The sequence below is a fragment of the Tupaia chinensis genome, unplaced genomic scaffold (genome assembly GCF_000334495.1).
Source record: "Tupaia chinensis unplaced genomic scaffold, TupChi_1.0 Scaffold139668_1, whole genome shotgun sequence".
Classification (NCBI taxonomy): domain Eukaryota; kingdom Metazoa; phylum Chordata; class Mammalia; order Scandentia; family Tupaiidae; genus Tupaia; species Tupaia belangeri.
In genome coordinates this window covers 208638-223829 of record NW_006199549.1, presented here as the reverse complement: position 1 = coordinate 223829, position 15192 = coordinate 208638, and the positions used below count along the sequence as shown (strand labels likewise).

General features: G+C 39.1%; 2 long non-coding RNA genes across 2 annotated transcripts in view; both read left to right on the top strand.

The window, feature by feature from the left end:
- Window positions 1–10977, top strand: part of LOC106736391 (uncharacterized) — a 20054-nt gene extending 9077 nt beyond the window's left edge. The window contains exon 4 of the long non-coding RNA XR_001371411.2: window positions 10936–10977. This is a non-coding gene — a long non-coding RNA (uncharacterized LOC106736391). The remainder of the gene's footprint in view (window positions 1–10935) is intronic.
- Window positions 10978–11021: 44 nt separating this feature from the next.
- Window positions 11022–15192, top strand: part of LOC114004707 (uncharacterized) — a 26094-nt gene continuing 21923 nt past the window's right edge. The window contains exon 1 of the long non-coding RNA XR_003546778.1: window positions 11022–11052. This is a non-coding gene — a long non-coding RNA (uncharacterized LOC114004707). The remainder of the gene's footprint in view (window positions 11053–15192) is intronic.

Here is a 15192-nt window from a genome sequence, read left to right as displayed (position 1 = left end):
AGTGTCTCATTTTTTTTTTTTATGGCTGAGTAGTATTTCATGTGTATATGTGCCACACTTTTTCAATGCATTTATCTGTTCTTCGACATTTAGGTTGATGCATGTCTTAATAATTGTAAATAAGGCTGGGGACCAGGGAACCAGCAGTTAGCGTAATGGCTATGTTGCTGGACTCCCACGTAGTTAACTGCGGTTCGCATCCCGGACCCGGTGGCTTAAAACTCACACTGGGAGCATGTGCGTGCATGCCCCAGATCCTGAGAGAAGGGAGGAGAAGGGATTGTGGCATGACCATCCCCCCTGGGGGGTGATTTCTCACTTTCTGTCTCTCTGTCTCTCTCTGTCTTGTGAGCGCACGTGCCCTATAGCAAAAACCTCTCCAAAAAAAAAAAAGAAAAAGAAAAATTATAATTGTAAATAAGGCTGCAAAAACTGTGGATGTGCAAATGTTTTTCCAACTCTGTGTATTTCTGTCCTTTGGGACAGATAACCAGGAATAGAATTGCCAAATGATATGGTAGATTTATTGTAGGTTCTTGAGAAACCTCCATATTGTTCTGCACAGTGCCTGAACTAATTTACTTTTCCACCATCAGTTTAGAATTCCCTTTCCACTGCAGTCTCACCAGCACTAATCATATTTTATTTTTCTTAGCTGTTCTGACTGGCGTTAGGTAGTATCTCATTGTAGTTTTGACTTGCATGTCTTTTATGATAAGAGATGTTGAACAGTTTTTCATATGCTTTTTGACTGTGTGTCTTCCTTGGAGAGTTTGTTTGTTCAGCTCACTTGCCTACCTTTTAATTCGATTTTTTTTCTTTTTTTTTTTTACTTTTTTTTTGAGTGGTAAACTGCTGACATTCCCTATACTGGTTATCAGTTCCTTATATGAGGCTTAGTTTGTAAATGTGTTCTCCATTCTGATGACTGTCTCTTTATTTTTATTATTGTGTCTTTTGCTACATAGATGCTTTTTAACCTGATATAATTCTGCTTGTCTATTTTCAGGATTATTGCCTGTACTTTGGGAATCTTATTTAAGAAGTCTTTGCCTACTGTGATGTCTCCAAGAAGTTCTCTTGCATTTTGTACCAGTAGTTTTATAGTTTGAGGCTTTATGTTTTGATCTTTGATCCATTTTGAGTTGAAATTTGTTAATGGTGAGGCATAGGGGTCCAGTTGCATTTTTCTGCAGGTGAATATCCAGTTTTTCCTCCACCACTCACTAAAGAGATTTTCTTTTCCCTATTGACTTGTCTTATGTCCTTTGTCAGTAATCAATTCTGCATGTTTCAGGATTAATTTTGTTGCATTGGTTTACATGCCTGTTATTGTGCAAGTACCGCACAATTTTGATTATCACAGCTCTGTAATATGTTTTGGGGTCAGAGAGTGAGATGCATCCTTCTTCATTCTTTTTGTGCGATATTGCTTTGACAATGTGGGGCTTTTGATGATTCCAGTAAAATTTTATGATTATTAAAAAAAAGATTGTTTTTTCTAATTCTGTGAAGAACAGCTCTGGTAATTTGATCAAGACTGCATTAAGTATATAGATTAATTTTGGTATAATAGATTTTTTGATTATATTAATCCTTCTAATCCAGGGCATGAGATGTCGTTCCACATTTTGTATCATTTTCAATTTTCCTTGTAGTTTTTCAATAATTTTTCTTGTAAAGGTCTTTGGTTAGTGTTATTTCTAGATATATTATGCTTTTTGTGGATATCATAAATGGGCTTGTTTTTTTTCAGTTCTAGGATACCCCAGTCTTGTCACAATTAGTACATAAATGTTCTATAGAATGTTGTATGTTGATTTTCTATCCTGCCACTTTACTGTATTTATTTATTACTTTCAGAATTATTTTTGTGAATTCCTTTGGATTTCTATGTATATATCACGTCATCTATAAAAAGAGATAATTTTACTTCTTGTCCTGTTTGAATATCTCTTGTCTGACTGCATTGACTAGGACTTGGCAGCATTATACTGAAGAAGAAAGGAGAAAGTTGGCAGCCTTGTCTTGTTCCAGTGTTTAGTGGAAAAGCTTTCATTTACTGCCCACTCAGAAAACTCTTATAAGGGTTTTTCACAAATTGCTTTTATTGTATTGAGAAGAATTTCTTCTATTCTGATTTTCATTAGTCTTAATCATGAAGGGATGTTATATTTTATCAGATACTTTTTGTGTGTCAGTTGATGTGATCATATATCATCTTTTTTTCTGTTAATATAATGTATTACATATTTTTGTTTTACATATGTTAAGCCACCTTTGCATCCATGGAATAAAGCCTACCTGGACATGGTACATAGTCTTTAAATTTGTCATTGGATACAGTTTGCTGGTAACTTGTTGAGAATTTTTGTGTCTATATTCAACAGGCATGTTGATTTGTAGTTTTTTTGTTGTGTTATGTACTTGTCTATTCAGGGATGAGGGTGATGGGAGCTACATAGAATGAGTTTGGGAGAGTTTATTCCTTTTGGGTCTTTAGAAATAGTACACTGAGTTAGCTCTTTAAAAATTCCATAGAATTCAGAAGTGAAGTCATTGAGAACTGGGCTATTGTTTGTTGGGAGTCTATTTATTACTGATTCTATCACATTGTTTCTTATTGGTCTCTTTAGGCTTTCCCTGTCTTCTTCTTCTCTTTGGAGAGGTTTTTGCTATAGGGCACGTGCGCTCGCCAGACAGACAGAGAGAGACAGAGAGACAGAAAGCAGGAAATCACCCCCCCAGGGCACATGTCCACGCTGCAATCCCTTCTCCTCCATTCTCCTCTTGGGATCTTGGGCACGCATGCACACACACACCTGGCGTGAGTTTAAGCCACCAGGTCTGAGACTCGAACCTTGGTCGACTACGTGGGAGTCCAGCAACATAGTCATTACGTAACTGCTGGTCCCTCCATGTCTTCTTGATTCAGTCTTGGTAAATTGCATGTGTCCAGAAATGTGTCCATTAGTTTTATTTATTTATTTACTTACTTAAGTTTTGTTCATTTCATCCAGGTTTTCTTGTTCATTGGTGTATAGTCACTCATAGTATTTTTTTATAGACACCATTCATTTGTTTATTTTTAACAACCATCATGCCATGAATTCATAGGGAATAGAGTCCAGTAGCTCAGGCTCTTTTCCATTGCTTTTCACAAAGTGTGCTTCTCTGGGCAGAGCAAGCTGGTACTTCTTTTTCTGGTCATTTTCCTTCACATGTTTTAGGAAGCTATCTCTGCTCTTAGAATGCTTAATGTGCTTAATACACTTGGCAAGAATTTTGCCCTTAAATTGTTTGTTTACAACAATGCCAACAACATGCTGGGTAACATTGTAGGCTCTTCCAGTTTTGCCACGGTAACATTTGTGGGCATTGTTTTTGAACAGTACCCATTACCTTGATGTCTACAATATCACATTTCTTGTAGATAAGCATATATGTTGTTACAGGAACCACTTCATGTTTTCTAAAAGGCCTAGAGAACATATGTAGGGTGCCTCTCATCTTTCCCTTTGTGTTCATTATTTTGATTAATTACTGGAAGATGGCAGTTCCGGCCAAAAGGCGCTCATAATAGTTTTTCATGATCTTTTGTGTTAAGTCATCAGAAAAGTCATGACATATTTTTTCATGTATTTGTATGCAAACATGTGTCACGACTTTTCCAACAACCCAGTATTTCTGTTATGCTTATTTTAATATTGCCTGTTTCACTGTTAATTTGATTTACCTGGCTCCTTTTTCTGTTCTTGATTAATCTTAATAACAGTGTGTCAATATTTTTTATCTTCTTGATGAACCAATGTTAGTTTCATTTATTTTCTGCATAGTTAATTTCCTATTTTATTTATTTCTGTTTCAATCTTTATTGTTTCTTTTCTCTTGTTATTTTTTTTTTTTTTTGGATTTTCTTGTGGTTTTTCCACTTCTCTGAGGTGTGTCATTAGTTGCCTATTTGCCCCCTTTTTTTTTCTTGTAAGCACTAATTACTATGAAATTACTTCTTATGACTGCTATCATAGGGTATGGAAACTCGTGTTTTCATTATCATTAGTTTGAATACATTTTTTTTTCAGTCTTCATTTCTTCAGTGGTTGTGACATCATTAAGTAGCAGGTTATTTAGTTTTTATATGTTTGTGTATTTTCAAGGATTTTCTCTGAAGTTAATCTCAAGTTTGTTTTCATTGTGGTCAGAGAAGTTGCTGAATACAATTTCTGTACCTTTTTATTGTTTTGTGTCCTATATCATGTGGTCCATCTTCAAAAATGTTCCATGTGGGAGTCTGAAAAATGTGTATTTTGGGATCAGCAGTTAGCGTAATGACTATGTCACTGGACTCCCATGTAGTCAACTGCGGTTCGTGTCCCATACCCGGTGGCTTAAAACTCAGGCTGGACACATGTGCGTGCATGCCCAAGATCTCAAGAGGAGAATGGTGGAGAAGGGGTTGCAGCATGGCCATCCCCCCTTGGGGGTGATTTCTTGCTTTCTGTCTCTCTACCTCTTTCTGTCTGTCTGGCGAGCACACACGCCCTATAGCAAAAACCTCTCGTCTGAAAAATGTGTATTTTGTGGTTATTGGTTGGAAAGTTCTATAGATATCTGTCAAACCCATTCAATTTATGGTATTGTTTAGATTTTGTATCTCTTTGCTTATTTTTTGTCTAGATGATCTGTTCAAAGGAGACAGTGGGATGTTGAGATCCCCATTGATTAGCATACTACTGTCCATCTCTTTCTTTGGATCTAGCAGGCTTTCTTTCACATATTTGAGCGCTCCACTGTTGAGTGCATTGATATTTATAAGCACTATATTTTCTTGATGAATAATACTTTTAATACTACACAGTGCCTTTTTAAAAAATGAATTATTTTATTTCATTTATTATTATTAATTTGGTATAGGGCACCTGTGCTCACTAGAGAGTGTGAAAGAGAGAGAGAAGTGAAAAAGCAAGCCACGAGATCTGGGACTCAAATCATGGTCAGCCTTGTAGGTATCCAGTACCTTAGCTGCCATGCCACCTGCTGTCCTTCTAGTTTCCTTCTTTAACTCTTCTTATGGTTTTTTGTCATAACGTCTATTTTGTCTGATATCAGTATCATGACTCCAGCCTTTTATAAATTTCCATTTGTATGGAATATCTTTTTCCAGCCCTCTACTTTCAGTCTATGTGTATCTTTATGATGTGTGTTTATTGTAGGCAGCATATAGAGGACTTCTTTTTTTTTTTTTTAATCTCTTCAACCAATCTGTGTCTTTTAATTAGAGCATTTAATCCACTAACATTCTACACAATTATTGATATTTACTGACTGATCACTGCCATTTTGTTAGCCATCTTCCAGTTTGTTTTTGTTCTCTTATTTGTTTATGTCTTTTTAGTTTTACTGATATAGTACACCCTTCAATATTTTGTGAACATCTGGTCTAGTGCTGATATTTTTTCAGAGTGTTTTTATTTTTTTTTTAATCTGGGAATGATATTTTTGTGTTCTTTTTGAAATATAATCTCACAGGGTTTAGTATTGGCTGAAATCATCTTTCTTTCAGTGTTTTGAATGTGTCTTCCTGTCCTTTCCTTATTTGCATTGTTTCAGTGGAGAGGCCTGATGTTAGCCTAGTAGGATAACAATTTGTAAACAACCATACATTTCTCTCTTGCCATTTTAAGAACATTGTTTTCAATTTTGATCATTCTGGATGTGCCGTACCATTGTGAGAATCTTCTAGGTTTATTCCATTTAGGGTCTTTTGTGTTTGTTGGGTCTGATGTCTGAATGTTTCTCTAGATTTGGAAAGCTTCCTTCAAGTTTTATATGGGATAGGTTTTCGATGCTATAGTGATATTCTTTCACTTTCTGGAATACCAGTTATTCAGATATTTGGGTGTTTAATGGTATCTAGTATTTCTGGTGTGTCATCATCATTTTGAGGGCTTATTTGTGAGAAACTCAGGTTTCGAAGGTAGACTGTCACAAAGAATTGAGGCAAGAGATGAGGAAAAGTTAAAAGGGGACTAAAGCTCTCTTGGAGCAGAAGCAAAACTGTGCCAAAGCAGAACCCATTTATTCTAAATTAAATAAAATAAGTAGTGAGTTTAGCTATAGAGAACCTTACACAATATACATGAAGGGCCAGCAATTACTGTAATGGCTATGTCGCTGGACTCCCATGTAGTTGACTGCGGTTCATGTCCTGGATCCGGTGGCTTAAAACTCATGCTGGGTGCGTGTGCGTGCATGCCCAAGATCCTGAGTGGAGAGTGGAGGAGAAGGGATTGTGGCATGGCCATCCCCCCAGGGGATGATTTCTTGCTTTCTATCTCTCTGTCTCTCTCTGTCTTTCTGGCAAGCACATGTGCCATATAGCAAAAATCTCTCAAAAAAAATATACATGAGTTTCTTTGTAGGCTGTATTCCTGGTACAAGATTGATAGCTATCATTAACTTAGTAGTTAGACAGGATTTGGGCTGTGGAATGTCACCAAACAATCTTGAGACTCAGCCCATGACAGGAGCTATCTGGTTGGTCATGGAGTGCCTTTGGCTTTCTGTCTAGGAATGGCGTTGCTTTCAACTCCCTTCTGCATTCTCTCCTTCTGGCTTAATTCTCAGGCATGGGCTGGTTTTTGTCCCCAACAGTTATTTTTTTTCATTCTTTTTGGTTGTTTTGTTTAAGTCAATGGCTTTGTCTTCCAGATCAGAGATTCTGTCTTCTGCATGGTCTAATCTGCTATTAATACTTTCAAGGGAGGTATTTTTTAACTTTCTGTGTTACAGTCTTTATCTCGTGGAGTTCTGTTTAATTCTTTTTTTATGGTGTTTATCTCTTTATGGAATTCTTTTTCAGGTCTTGGAATGATTTCCTCATCTGGAGTTAGTTGACTGTTTTCTCTTTCATCTCATTCAGTTTTGTCACTTTGAACATTCTGTATTCTTTTTCTGATATTTCTGTGATTTCTTTTGTGCTCTTTTATTGAGGAATTTTTCTGTTTCCTTGAGGGAGGGATATTTTTTCTTCATATTGATCCTGTAGTGTTAGTGGGGAAGATTAGCTCTACTTCTCAGGTGAGTTTTAGGGAGATGGCCTTTTCTATCAATCCAAAAAGGGTAAATGTAGCCAGCTTTAGATGTTGGTTTCTATCCCAATCTCTCAGAATTAGTTGCACTTGGGGTTGATTCAAATAAAGAAGGAAGTACAAGTCAGCTAAGTAAAATCTAAAAACAAACTAAGACATGCAAAAAGCAGAAGCAAGAAGTCTGAGGCCTGGTCCTTCTGCACTCCCTGTCTCTCTGTTGCTGCCACATAGTCCTGAACCATGGAAGGTTAAGGTAGAGGGGGAGTACGCCAGAGGGTCGAAAGCACACCAGCTTGAGCTAAAGGCAGAAGCAAGAAGTCTGAGATGTGAGATCCATCTATGCTGAATCTCAGTCTTTTATTGCCACTGGCTCCTGAACCATGGAAGTTTAACCTGCAGGGTGAGGTGGGGGAAGGGTCAAAACCACAGCTGTGCAGGCAAAGGCAGCAGCAAGAAGTCTGAGATGTGTAGGTAATAGGCTCACTTAGTCTTTCTCTTGCTCGCTCACTCTCTCTCTCTCTCTCTCTGCTACTAGTTCCTAGCTCCTGCACCATGAGTGCTTACTGTAGAAGTGCATTGGGTAGAGTGTCCAAAGCACTCCTGCTCAGGCAAAAGGCAAAGGCAAGAACTCTGAGATGCACTGTTTTTCAGTGTTCACTCTTTCTTACTACCCCTGACTCTAACAATGTGTCAGCTATGGCAGAGGGGACTGGGCAATGGCAAAGGTCAAAAGCACACTTATGCAGGCAGAAGGCAGCATCAAGAACACTGAGACTTGAGGTCCTTCTGCACTCATGCTCTCTATCTGACTTGCTGTTCCTGACTCCTGCAAGGTGGGGACTTAAAGAAGTGTGGACAGGAGGGTGTTATAAATCATAACCGTGCAGGCAAAAGACAACAGCAAGAAGTCTGAGATGCAAAGTACTTCTGCATTCACTTTCTCTTGCTATCACTAAGAGCACACCTACATGGTGGCTAGGGCAGAGGTGTTGGAGAGGAAGGTTCCAAAGTGAATCTCTACAGGCAAAAGGCAGCAACAAAAATTCTGAAAGTCAGTGCTCACTCTCACTGTCTCACTGCCACTGGCTCCTTTACCATGGGGGCTTATGGTGTAGGGCAGAGTGGTGGGGGCATTTTAAAGCACATCTAGACTTGCGAAAGGGCAGCAAGAGGTCTGAGATAATTATCCTCCTGCGCTCACTCTCTCTGTCTCTCTCTCTTGCCAATGCTGACTCGTGCACTTTAGGAGCTTAAGGCAGAGGGGCATGGTATGTGGATAGTCTAAAGCACTCTGGCATGGGCAAAAGGTAGAAGAAAGAAGCTCCACCCTTCTGTGCTCACTCTCTGTTGCCCCTGGCTCAGACCAGCATGGAGTCTTGTAGAGGATGAGCACATGTGTGGTGTGAGGGTCCAAAGCACACCTGTGTGGACAAAAAGCAACAGCAAGGACTCTGAGATCACTCTATTCTGTCTCACTACCATGGGCTTTTACACCATGGGGCTTATGCAGAGGGGTGAGGTGTGGGGACACTCGAAAGCACACCTACATGGGCAAAAGGTAGCAGTATGAAATGTAAGATGTGTTGTTCTGGGAATGCACAGGTGTGATCCCTGTCTGCCACTGGCCACTGCAACCTGGGGGTTTATTACAGAGGAATGCTGGGAGTGGGGAGCAGACATTTCAAAGCACACTGATTCTGGCAGAAGGCAGCAGTATGATGTCTGAGACGGGGTTTCTCTCTGTCTCTCAGTGCTGCTGGCTCCTGGACTGTGGAGGTTTCAGGTGGAAGGGTGCAGGGAATGTCCAGCGTACACTTGTGAGGGAAAAAGGGAGCACGAAGGAGTCTGAGATGCTCCGTTCTTATGTCACACTCCATCTCTTACTGCCACTGTCTCCTGCACCATGGGAGCTTATGGCATAGGGCTGTGTCGGGGTGGGAGGGATCTAAAGCACACTTCCACAGTCAAAGCAGGAAGAAGTCTGAGATGCCCAGTTCTCTGCTCACTCTGTCTCTGTCTTTCTACTCCTGGTTTTTGCTTCGTGGCACCTTAAGGTGAAGGAGTGGCACCTTATGGTGAAGAAGCGCTGTGTGGGGAGAGTTCAGAGAACATGCACATGGGCAAAAGACAACAACAAGAAGTCTGAGATGCCTGGTCCTTCTAGGCTCATTCTTAGTCACTCTAGCTGCTGCTGAGTCCTGCATCCTGGGGGCTTAAGGTGGTGAAGGGCAGAGGGACAGGGTTCATACCACACCTGCCTAAGCAAAAGGCAGCAAGAAGTGTGAGATATGGGGTCTTTTTGCATTCACTCTAGCTCTCCCGGCTACTGGCTTCTGCACTGAGTGTTTATGGTGGAAAGTCTCAAGGTGGGGCAGGGTCCAAAGTGCACCTGTGTGGGAAAAAGGCAGGAGCAAGAAGTTTAATATGCATGGTATTACTGTGCTCATTCTCTTGTTGCCTCAGGCTCCTGCAACATGAGGCTCATGGTAAAGACAGGGTGGTGGGGGAGGTTCCAAAGCATATCTGCATTTGTAAAAGGCAATAGCAAGAAATCTGAGATGCTTTGTACTTCTTTCTCTCTCCAGCTGGTTCCTGAACTGTGGGGGCTTAAGGCAGAGGGGAGCAGGGAATAGGAGTCCAGAGAACACCTGTTAAGGCAAAAGCAACTGCAAGAAACTGGGATGAGCATTCCTTCTGAGCTCACTATCTTGCTACTGATGGTTCCTGCAGGATGGGGGCTTATGGAGGAGGAATCCAGCAGGGAGGGTTCAAAGCACATGAGTCTGTGCCACAGGCAGCAGCAAGAAGTCTGAGATACTCAGTCCTGCTTTCTCTCTCTCTAACACTGGCTTCTGCACTATGGGAACTAAAGGCAAAGGGGAGCAGGGGCATGGGGGTCCAAAGAGCACCTCTGCAGCCAAAGGTCAATAGAAAGAACTATGGAATATGCACTTCTGAGCTCACTTTCACTTCTGCTGCCTCCTGCAGTATGGGGCATACTGTGGAGGAGTGTAGGGGGATGGGGGAAGTTCAGAGCATACCTGTGCCATCAAAGTCAGCAGCAAGATGTGCTCCTGTTTACTCTCTCTCTCCTTACTGCTGGTTCCTGTTCAGGGGTTAGCTTATGGTGGAAGGGCTCCAGTGCTGGGGGTGGTGGGAGGAAAATCCCAAAGCACACATGCACCAGCAAAAGGCAGCAGCAAGAAGTCTGAGACATGTGATACTTTTGCTCACTCTTGTGTACTGTTATGCTGCCAGTGGCTCCTGTACCATGGGGGCTTTTGGCAAAGGGTTTGTGGATAGGAGGGTCCAAAGCATACCTGTGGCCATGCACACATATGTGCTTGGCATAAGTTTTATGACACCAAATCAGGGACTTGAACCATGGTTGATTACATGGGAGTCCAGTAAAGTAGACATTATGTCATCTGCTGGTCTCCAGTGTTCCTGTTTGTTTTGATTTTCCTTAGAATTTTTATTGTAAAGTACGTGTGCTCACTGGGAAGAGAGAGACAGAGAGACAGAAAATGTGAAATTAGTCCCTAGGACAAATTGCCATGCCTTGATTCTTTCTTCATTCTCCTTTTTTGATTTTGGTTATGCACAAACAGGTTCCCATTGTGAGTTTAAGCCACTGGGTTTGAGACTTGAACCTCGGTCGACAACACAAGAGTTCAGCAAACTAACCATTTCATCATCTGCTGGCCCCCTTAGTAACATTTTTACTAAGTTATTTTAACATTTTACTAAGTCTTTCATTTCTGTCAGTGAATAAATTTGTGATTGCTCATTCAATAATGTCTTCTTAGCCCATTCTCATGTGTAAGTGACTGTTTTCCCACAGGGGAATCTTGGAATAAGCAACATCATTTCTCTGACCTACTTCATTCACTTTCTCTTTCAGCTGTAATTTTAGAAACCTCTGTATTTGTCCAGGATTAAGAAAATGAATTCATTTTTGGTAAGTTGTTTACTGATTTCCCTAAGTGTTTTACATTGAATTTAGGAATTTTATAAGGGTTTGTACATTAAAATGGAAGAGTAAAATGAAATAAAATTCAGCATGAGAAATGCATAAAAAGGCAAGATAAAATTGACAGGGTGAAATAGGCAGGTTATAAGGTCTTTAGAGCCCTGTGAGATGAGTACAAATTGGTCTCTAGCTTTTCTTATACCGTGGGAAAAACACATTTATTACATCGTTTGAATTGACTCTAAGGGGAGAGCATGCTAAATTCTCAAGGGATATGAATCATGAGATAGTCATTATTGGTCACATAGATGACATGGTAGACAGTGTTTTACAACTAACCTGGAAATGCACACCCAGTGTTCTACAGTGATTACTGTTACTGATTGTTAAAACACAAACCAGTCAGTAGCTTTTTCTAGAGTTGCTAATATAACATGGCCACAGACAGCTCTTAGAAATACCCACTTGAAGCATATAAACCTGGAATGTGTGGCAGGAATTTACTACAGGTTCCTAAAGAACTCTCCATATATTTCTCTCACCTAGAGTGTATGTGCTGCTTATGCCACAGACTGCCCAAAGTTGTATTTCCTGACCAATATAATAATGCACTGCATAGCAGCATTTCAGTGATGTACCGTATGTATTAACGTGGTCTTAGGAGTTTATAATGAAGCCCCAAAATCTCTGTAATCTAGCGTGGTTGTAGTTGTCATAACCTTATAAAGTAATACATTACTCAGACGTTTGTGGTAATGCTGGTGTAAATAAACCTACTGTGCTGCCAGTTGCATGTAAGAACATGCATACAATTATAATCAGTAAATATGTATACTTATAAAGATAAATAATAATTATACACATACTTTCATTTTGGAATCCTTTCTGGTTTACAAGTAATCATTGTACACCTTTGTGAAATAAAGTATTATTTAAATATTCATTTTTATTTATCTATTTATTTGTTGTCATTTTTGAGCCACCTGGTCCAGGACTTGAACAATGGTCAGTGATGTGGGAATCCATAATTTAGCCACTACTGCTGGATTATGGTTTTTATATTACAGTGTCATTGTCTATTCTGCTTTTTCTTTTCTTTGCTGTTCAGAAATATTTTATATTATGTAATCAAGTTTCTGTATTTTTGGTGATTTTCTCCATGCCTCATGGGTCTTACTTAAGTAGTCTTTGCCCACTCCAACATGTTGTTCTTGTATATTTTCCTTAATAGGTTTATATAGTTGTCCATCATATTAAATTCTTTAATCCACTGTGAGTTAAAAGTAAGTGGTAAGAGATGAACTAGTTTTACTTGAATGTTGGTGGATATTGAGTTCTCCCAGAACAATAGAAAACTTTTTTTTTCCACAGGCTTGATCTGTGGCCTTTGTCAAAAATCGGTTGGCTGTATGTTAAGTTTTTTCTTGTTTATTTTATTCAATTGAACTGTCATATGTCTGTGTTTGTGCCAGTACCATGCTGTTTTAGTGATTAAGGATTTACAATAAATTTAGGAGTCAGGAAGTAAGATGCCTCTAACTCTATTCCTTTTGTACACAATTGGTCTGATTGTATGGGTCTTTTGTGATTCTGCATAAATTTTATAATTATTTCTGTGTTGAATATTGCTGGGTTTTTGGTAAGAATTGGAATGAATTTGTAGATCACTGTGGTGTAGTATAGGTATAGCACCTATATTGATTCTTCACATTTATGGAAAGGACTGCCTTCCTGGTTTTGGCATATTTTTCAAGTAACTTGTTCAGCTTTTATAATTTTTTTCATAGAGGTCTTTCACTTTCTTGGTGAGATTTCTTCCAAGTAGTTTTTGTGGTTACTGTGAATGGGATTGCCTTCATTTTTTTCTCATTTATTCATGTTGTAGAAAAATGCTACAGATATTTTTAATTACCCATGGAATTATGTACTTGCTAGAGAGAGTGATAGAGTGATGGAGATTCAAGAAGGGAGAGAAAACACCCTAAAAATGAAGCATAAAATGCCATTTTGGGCTATAAACCTACCTGGGAACTATCCTCAATACTAAACTGACATAGCCAGGGTGCTCAGAGGATGCCACAACCCCTTTCCTCCAATTCGCCTTCCCATCAGGATTTTGGACACATGCACACATACACACACTCAATGTGTTTCCCAAGCCCACAGGGCCTTGGACTCAAACCACAGGTGATTATGTGGGATCTGGCTCCCGGTACATAATATTTAAGCCCTGTGCTATGGGTATAGCCTACTGCAGATTTTTAAATGCTGCATTTGTATCCTGCAACTTTTCTGCATTTGTTTATTTCATCTAAGAGTTATTTGGTGGATTCTTTAGGGTTTCCTATATATTGGGTTGTAATAAAAAAAAAACAAACAAACATAGAAAAATGCATCATGGCTTTTCTGATGAACCATTATATAATCAAGTCAGCCACAAGTAGGGACAAGTTAATTTTTTCTTCAATTTATATGTGTTTTATTTTGTTCTTTCATCTGACTGTATTGGTTAGTACTTCCAGTATCTATGTTGAATGGGAAAGAAGAAAGTGCACATTTCTGTCTTGTTCTAGTTTGAAGTTGAAAATGTTTCCACTTTTTTCCATTTAATATTATGAACTTTTCCACTTCTTCCCATTCAATATTATGTTAGCTGCAGGAATGTCACATATGGCCTTTATTTGGTTATGAAATGTATTTTCTATGCCTATTTTATTGACTCTTAGCCATAAATGACTATTATATTTTATCAAATGCTTTTTATGCATCAACTAATATGCTTATATGATTTTTGTCATTTCTTCTCTTAATGTGATCTATTACATTTGTTCTTTTATACATATTGAATTACCCTTGTATTCCAGGAATAAATCCTACCTGGTTGTAATGTATAATACTTTTAAAATGTTGTTGGATTGGTTTTAGTCATGAGATATGGCCCTATAGTATGCTTTCATAGACATATTGCTACTTTGGCGTTCCTTGAATCTTTTTGTACATTCATATTAGTCTCTGGTTTTATTTTTTTTAGGACTAGAGAAATTGCTTTCTTTAATATGATTTCCTGGTGATGAGTTATCTTAATTTCTTTTAAATTCCCAGATGTCTTTGTTTTATGTCATTTTTTTTCTCCTTATGGGAATGCTCACTCACTAGAGACAGAGAGGAGGAAAGGAGAAAGCATCCCCCATAACAAGCTTCCAATAAGCCTTTTCTATTCTTCCTGGGTGGCATTATGTTTGACCCCTAATACATCATAGGAAGTGATTTCTTTTACCCCTTCCTACTGCCAGCGAGTGGACTGAAGGTAGCATAAGAGCACTTAGCTTTTTTTCTTGTTGAGAGGTTTTTGCTATAGGGCACGTGTGCTCACCAGAAAGACAGAGACAGAGAGATAGAAAGCAAGAATCACCCCCAGGGGAGATAGCCACACCGTAGTCCCTTCTCCTCCATTCTCCTCTTGGGATCTTGGGCACGCATGCACACGCGCCCAGTGTGAGTTTAAGCCAATGGGTCTGGGACTAGAACTGTGGTTGACGACATGGGAGTCCAGCAACATAGCCATTACGCCAACTCCTGGTCCCAGGAACACTTAGCTTTTGATAGCTCAGGCAGCCATTACTCCTCTAATTCTCAACACACCTTCTGGAAAGTTTCTGAGTGCCCTTTTTATAAAATTTATTTTACTGCCAACAGTCCTCATTTGTAATATTTGTATATCTCCTTTAAGTCCATACATTTATTTTTGTGTAGTTTAACTTTCATGACTGCTCCTTGAAATCCCTGTATTATTTGAATGACTTTATTTCTGAAATAGGGGTCACATTTTGTTTTTATTTCACTGAACATCAATTCTAAATTCTACCCTGGATATTATAAGTTATACATCATAGAGTTTGTGAATACTGTTATATATCTCAAAAGATTAATTTTATTCTACAGATTGGTTAACTGTCTAGATTGAAGTTCCAAATTCTATATCCCTTGCAGTGATGAGGAGCTGATTCTCTGGGTTTTTTTTTTTTTTGAGAGATTTTCGCTATAGGGCACGTGTGCTCGCCAGACAGACAGAGAGAGACATAGAGACAGAAAGCGAGAAATCACCCCCCAGGGGGAATGGTCACGCCG